We start from the raw sequence: 7269 nt of genomic DNA, 5'->3' as shown, positions 1-7269 counted from the left end.
ACCGACGGCCTCTTAAACAATTCATGTAGCCCTTCTTTTCCTGACAGGCCAGCTTGCTCCCTCGGAGAGGCTCACAGCTTTGATTTGCCACTGGCACGCTATCGACAGAACACACTAGGTGCTTCCTAGCCCAGCGCACGACAGGTTACACCTGCTCGCTTCCCTCTGCGAAGTGCTGAAATAGAAGAGCAAAGTCTCTGAGGTGCACAGAGTCCCTTTAGCTCAACAGGCCTGACTTTCAGCATCTTCCCCACCCATAAGGCATTCCTCTCCCCAAAATCTTACCGCATCCATTCTCAGCAAGATCCTTTAGCTCCTGGATGCTCTGGTTACTGAAGTATCACCTTACAAATCTGGTTACTGGCTGCTGAACAAGCTGAATGAAGGGATGCCTTAGCCCTGGCGTATTTTCCTCATCGCTCAGGAGCACTCTTCAGAGCAGCCATGGCTCCGCGGGCTCCACGTTCAGAAAGGGCTCCTGGGCTAGGGCAGGGGCAAAGGCACCAGCACTAGGGTTTTGGCTTGAGAGACGGCCAGGTCGCACGGACACCTTCCCCCCTCCTTTTCAAACTGCCTTCTCTTGATATAGAGGCAAAATTGGAGATGGGAGGTCCGTGGCACGTATCAGACAGGTACTTCACTGAGGAGGCACAGCCTTCCTCTTGGCTTGGTCGGGGTAACCGAATACACCTTACAGAGCTGCTCGGCTCTGTGCTGAGCCCTGAGTTAGAGTAATGAGCACCCAAACACTGGTTTTGCACCATTTATTGAAGATTTCAGGTGACAGCATGGCAGGTTAGCTTTGAATCATGCCAAAAGAATGTTAAAAACAGGAATTCAGCTGTATGCTTCCCCCACATACTGGAGAAACACACAAAAAAACAGAAAACAAACCAACCTCATTTCAATCCCTTGCCTTTGCTTACTGGAGCTGAACAGGATGGTCTCGCAGGTAGCGGGAAGCTGCAAGTTTTCATACCGAGTGCTGCCTGATGGGAACTGGGACAAACCTTGCCAGAGCAACCGGGCAACCTGCAGAGCCATTTCTGCTGGTGGGGTCTCCAGCAGTTAGTCATCGGGCAGCATGGGGCCGAACGCGGGGCTATTTCTTCAAAGAGAAGCAGAGCGCCTTCGTTTTGGGTACAGATTTGTTACCTGTGAAATACGGTGGTACGGCATTGCCAGACTTCAGTTTCAACGTGCAGATATGCTGTCAGGACACAGACACCCATACGCAGGTACTGGTATCTTGCACGTTTCCCCCCACCCTGATCTCCACATGGCTACAGCAGTGCTCCTGCCTGCTCAGAGAGCCGCGATCTGCAGCTGGAAGTGCAGCTGGGGAAGAGGAAAGCGGTCTGGGGCTGGGAAAGCTGAGAAATTTGTTTCCCCCCCCCATCAGACGAGACACGTTTGGCTACTGAACAAGTGTGAAAGCAGCTTTGGTAAATTCAGGCAGTTTTCCTCTCTTTCTGGTGTGCCTTGACTCACCTAATCAGCACGAGGCACGCAAGGAACTGATTTTCCTTTCTGAAGAGCAGATGCTCCTCTGGGACCTGACAGGAGAAATGTCAAACGAGCACAGGCAGGGGAGATGGGGACAGGCAGAATTTCTTTGTAAGAGACTTGCTCTGTAGAAAGGATGTCGCTCTGCTTTTCTGTATGGTTAAGTACTTACTGAGCAGAGCGCTGCTGATTCCTTGAGGAGATTATGCCTGTACAACGGTCCAGGGTTACATGTCAGCAGCCCAAGAAAGAGGCTACCTTTCAGAAAACCCTTTCAGGAAACCTGGGAGGGCTGCAGCGAATCCTATCTGGTTATTATTAGCTTAAGCAGGAGATAAAGCTGTGCCATGCTCTAAAAAGACACTTTTCAACTACCCAGCTCCTTTGATGGGCTCAAAATCGAAAGAGAAAACTTTGCTCAAGAAGCAATTTGCCTCGTCACTTCCTCGATTTCGAGTGACAGCTGCCCTGCACAGCTGGAGGAGCCCCTGCCTGTTCGCCTTCCTGCTCCTCAGGCCATGAAGTCAGAGTCCCCTGCGTGATATCACAGCGTGAGCGTGCAGGGCAGCCCGGCCGGGACCAAAACAGCCCCGGTGCTAGAAGCAGAAAGGAGGGAGCAAAGGTGAGGGGTGGGATGGGAAGCAAGCGACAGCGAAAAAAGGAAAGCAAGGCTCATTTCTGCTTCTCATTTAACAGATTACAGAGTCTCTCTTTAAAGGTGACTCATCCAGGGCAATACCAGGCATGGTTTCTTCTATTAACACACCCTTGGCAATAGCAGTTCAGTTAGTCACTGACTGGGTATCAAGACGTCACCGGCTGGGATAAAGCGCCTCTTTAACTTGGTACAGCGTCCATTAACACGTATTTACTTTGGAGACGAGCAGGGGCGGAGGGGGGGGGGAAGAAACCACATCTCTCCTTCACCCGGCTGCTCCGGCCCGTGCAACTTCACCGCCGACTCTTTGCCTCGGCTGCCTGCTCCGCTCCGTCCGGCTCTGCCGCTGCAAGTGCTGGGAAGTCACTCGCTGGTGGGACGGATGGACGGACAGAGGGCAGCGAGGCTTGGCGCGGCCGGCCATGGGAAGTCACTCACCGGTGGGACGGGCGGAGGTGAGGCTGGTGGCGGTCAGTCGCTGGCGACGGGAAGCTGCAGGTGGGACCGACGGACGGACGGACGGACGGACGGCGTCTCCGCATCGTGCCGCAGCCCCGCCGCGGGTGCGAGGCGTCGTGCCGGCGAGGCGAGGCGAGGCGGCCGCCCAGCGGTGCCCGAGGAGCAGGTTAGCCGCTGTCACACGCACAGTGGGGTCGCCGAGAGCACAATGTGCGTTAGTCAGTGGCTCACCTGCTCCTGGAGGGTGGCGGCGGCGGGGCCCACCTGCAGCGCGGCGGAGATAACGCGCCCGGGACCCTCCCGCCGGGGGTTCCGAGGCGGAGGCTCCCCCCGTGCCCGACCCCCGCCCCGCCGTGCCCGCCCCGCCCGGCCCCTCACCTGCCCCCGCCGCTCCGCGCTGCCCCCGCCGCCGCCGCCGCCAACTTCTCCCTTCTGCCCCCGGCCCGGCCCACGCCGCGCGCCGCGGCCCCTCGCCCCGCCCCTTTCCCCGCCGCAGCCAATCGCCGCGCCGCCCGCCCGCCGCCGGGACACGCCCCCGAGGCGCGGCGGCCAATAGGGATCCGCCTGCTCCCCCCCCCCCCGCGGCTCCGCGCTCCCTCGTTACCTACTCCCCCCCCCCCCCCGGTGACAGCGCGTTCGCTTCTGCACGTCCGTGAGGCGGGGAGGAACCATTCGGCCCCGCCGGCCCGCCCGCCCCGCTCACCCCGCCCCTTCCCCGCTCCTCCGCCGCTCCTCGCCTGCCGAGCGGCCCCTCCGCGGCCCGCCGGGAGCCCCCGCCCCCCCCCGGCCCCTCAGTTATCCCCCACAAACTCCCCGGACGCCCCCCGGTCCCCCCCCGTCTCCCCCCCCCGGCCGGCCCTTGGTACGCTCCGCGGGGCCGGGCCATGAGGGCAGTGGCGGGGCGCACGTAGGCGGCGGGGGGGGGGGAGGGCTGTGTGTCGTCCCCCCCCCAACTGCCAAAGGGACGTTACCTGCTGAGCATTAAAAGCTGAATTTAAAGTGGTTTTAGGGCGTTTTGGTGTGTTTTTTTAAAATTCGTCCCCCCGTTTTGGGGTGGGGCGGGGTGTGGGTGTGCTGCACGGGGTAGGTGGAGGTGGCTCTTGGTGCTGCGCCTCGCTGTGGTGGCACCCTGAGGGGGGACGTGGTGGCACTGAGGGGGACGTGGCTCTGAGGGGGACACGATGGGTGTGGGAGGGACATGGCTCTGAGGGGGGACATGGCTCTGAGGGGGATGTGTTGGCTCTGAGGGTGGACATGATGGCTCTAAAGGGGGACGTGATGGCTCTGAGAGGGGACACAATGGCACTAAGGGGGGACATGATGGCACTGAGGGGTACAGACCCTCACAGTGCGCCATCACGACCCCCAAATACACCACCGAGCCTCCCCTCAGCCTGGCAGGCCCCCACCGCTTTCCAGCCCAAACGTCTTTCCCACAAGGATGGGAGGTGAAAGTCCATTTTCCCCAGTCCCTGTGGAAAGGCCACTCTCTCCGAACCATTCCCCACCCAGCAGCGCCCATACGCGCAGAATTCACGCTACGGCACCCATCACCAGCCCTGCTGCACGGCACCTTCCCCAAAACGCCTCCCAAAAAAGCCCCCCCCCCCCAAGCCCTCCGGAGGTTTGCAACGTGTCACCCTCACGTAATGGCCTTCGTGCTGAAAATTTGCGAGCACCTTAACAAGGATTTGCTGAGCGGCAGAGATAGATAGGGCTTTATGGGTGGGTGTGCCGGTGTCCCGCGGAGGTGAGGAGCCTTGCTCAGATAGACGTGAGTCAGGCGCTGGCTGCTGTCTGCCCTGGCTACACGCCTTCCTCAAACAGATCCACCACGGGGTGGACACGGCGGGCACGTCTGGGGGGACCCCACGGGGAGAAAAGGTGCTGGGGAGGGGAGGCTGTCTGCAGGGCACCCTGCCACGCCTGGGTCCCCGTCCTTTGTAGGGTGCCAGCCGTGCTGAGTGGTGTGCGACCTGTCCGTACTGCTGATGGTGAGAAAAATCCTGTCGTGTGCAATCGTGGCTGCTGGACCCACGGCGGCAGGACCGCGTTAAACCCATGTGCGCGTGATCTCGCAGAAGACACCAGCTCTGCATCCCTGTTAGAAACTTCCTTGGCAGCTTTTGCAGGTTTAGCAGGAGTTCTGCAGCCTGCCGCGCTTCTCCTTGGTCCTGGTGTGGTTTCCTGCACAGCCGTGCACCCGATGCACGTCCCGCACACGGCTGGGAGCACTCCAGGATACGCCTATCACTCACAAGATTTGAAAGCAAAACCTTACAGCATGCTGCAATTCTCTACCCAGTTTCCTTACGTGATTTGCTGGAGCGCTACAAATCGTCCGTGGCTCTGGTCTCTGCCGCATTGCCAGAGGGGGAGGACGGGGGGACAGCCCCTCTCCTGCGTGACAACCCGCATAATAACTGCCTCTGTTGTTTTGTGTGTGCTATGTGGGGGTTTTGTTTTCACCCAGCAGCTGTACGGAGAAAGTCACGTATTTTATGTCTCTCTCCGGCACAGGGCTCGCACCCAAGCGCGAGCAGCGCTCCTCGGGAACAAAATCAACCAAAGAGCACGCTGGCCCCAGCGCGCTCCCGGTGGGCTGGTGCTGCCCGCAGCAGGGTGAGCCAAGGCAAAAAGCGAGGCACGGCTGTGGAAAATACTCATTTTGTTTAACAGTGAGTATCCGGCGTGGAGTAAGGTGGCCAGGCACTGCCCTGACACCTCCCTGCCAGCACCGCCGCTACCGGTACAGGGCTGCCTGCACGGGGAGCAGCTGCCTGGATCCTCCAGTGGCTCCTGTCCGTGAGCAGCGGCATCCTGTGCTGCTGTGATCCTCTGCATCCCCTGGCTGTTCTTTACATTTCAGGTTTTATTAAAAAAAAAAAAAAAACAAAAAAAACTTTCCCCACCCGGGGAGAGGCTGTGCATGCGCAGCGGAGGAGTGTGCTTCACAGCGGTGCTTCCACAGCTGGCTGCTTGCAAAGTCAAGTCCTGCACGTTGCTGCGACCGCCCTGGGTGCTGTTTTAAACTGTGCCGCGTTGGAGCAGGGGCTGGAGCTGTGCCAGCTGGAGCTGCGGCGGGCAAACCGCTCTGGTGCAGCCCTGTGAAAAGCAGGACGGGTGCTTGCTCTGGCACTGCCATCTTTCGTGTGCTTAAGTGAACCGCGAGATGCCCCCAGGCTCAGAGGATGGTCTGCTGCTGACACTGCCCTTGCGAGCCTCCAGGCCCCGGGGGGCTTTGCAGAAATGGTGGCTGGTGCTGCTTGCCCCCGCTCCCCCCTCCGGCTCCAAACAAGCGTTGTTCAGCTCGTGGCTCAGCCCTTAATCTCTGGGATGAAATTTCCTGCTGACATTGACGGTGCTGCCCCGGGTAGGCTGCTGGAAGAGCCCCCAGTTATCCCAGCCGTGAAGCTCTTCCCTTTGTTCTCGGCTAGCTTTTAGTTGACAGCGCTGCCAAAAAGATGAGGCTTACAGTGGCGGGGAGCTACGTCCTCTGGTAACGGAGAGAGGCTTCCCTTCCCGTGCCACAGGATGCCCCTGAGCTCTGCCTGCCTCGAGTGTGCCACTGCCAACCGGAGGCTGACCCGAGGAGCAGGGGTGGGAGCAGAGGGCAACGTGTGCCCTTTCTACCTCCAGGGGCCAGCAAATTGGAAAAGTGCAATTAAAAAGTCATCCCTTAACAGCACGGAGCTGTCGTTGCCTTCGTTTGGATCTCTTTTCAGTCCGGAGGGGCTGTGCTCAGCAGCTGCTGCTGCTTCAGTGGGGTTTTCGCCCCACAGCCACCCCTTGCCTGACCCACGAGCAGGCGGCGGCGGCGCTGGCACAGGTTTCGCTCCGCTCTGCGTTTTCAGGAAAAGGAGCTTGTTCTCTCCCCCGTCTCCTTTCTGACAATGACCTGAGTGTTTGCGAGGACACGCACACGACTCTGGGTCACATTCATCAGATGAGGCCGTGCTCCTTTTTCCCTGAGGCCAGCCGAGAAGGGCAGAAAACCATGCCTGATGAAAGGGCACTCAGAGAGGGGAATATCCTTCCTCCTTTACGTGCCTGCCATCACCCAGAGGAGCTGGAACATTTGGGTTGGGATCAGACACGCAGAGTTAGGAGAAAAAAAAAAAACAACCCAACAGCCACGATCCCAGCTGCCTTAAAGAGGAATGTAAAATTTATCCGTGTCCTCGGATACCGTGCATGTACCTCCCGTGCCATGGGTTTTACTGCTGTGCGGACAGCGTGTGCCCAGCTCAGCTCGCCCCTCTGCAGCAAGTTGTGAGTGTCGGACTACAGGCTTTACGGGGACAGTTGCGGCTGGGACTTGTGTCACTGCATCACCCGTGAGGGCTAATGAGGTTAAAATTAAAATGCAGTGTAAAATTAAAGTGGATGCGTGCGCACTCCTGGACAAGCACAGCGAGCAGTCCGAGCCCCCTGTGAGGTAACGGGAGGGCTCTGAGGGAAACACACCACTCTCCTCTTTCTCTCACTTTTTATTAATGCGCGGCTTTCCCTATTTCCCCATCATTTCCCCGTCATTTCCCCGTCATTTCCCCATCTCCCCATCATTTCCCCACCACTTCCCCGCCATTTCCCCATTCCCCCCTCACAGCAGCCGCCCCCCCCCGCCGCCCCGCAGTGGTACACCC

General features: G+C 59.1%; 1 long non-coding RNA gene across 2 annotated transcripts; it reads right to left on the bottom strand.

Moving 5' to 3' along the window:
* Positions 1–750: 750 nt before the first annotated feature.
* On the bottom strand, positions 751–7222 carry LOC310901071. 2 transcript variants are annotated; one of them, XR_014585565.1, is made up of 2 exons: positions 3002–7222; positions 751–2887 (listed from the first exon to the last, which is right to left on the bottom strand). It is a non-coding gene; the product is annotated as an uncharacterized lncRNA (long non-coding RNA). The 2 variants fall into 2 exon arrangements; XR_014585566.1 differs by having other exon boundaries at positions 751–2797.
* Positions 7223–7269: the final 47 nt, after the last annotated feature.

This window comes from Anser anser (assembly GCF_964211835.1).
Source record: "Anser anser genome assembly, chromosome: 5".
NCBI classification, from domain to species: Eukaryota; Metazoa; Chordata; class Aves; order Anseriformes; family Anatidae; genus Anser; species Anser anser.
This window is presented reverse-complemented; position numbering and strand designations above follow the sequence as displayed.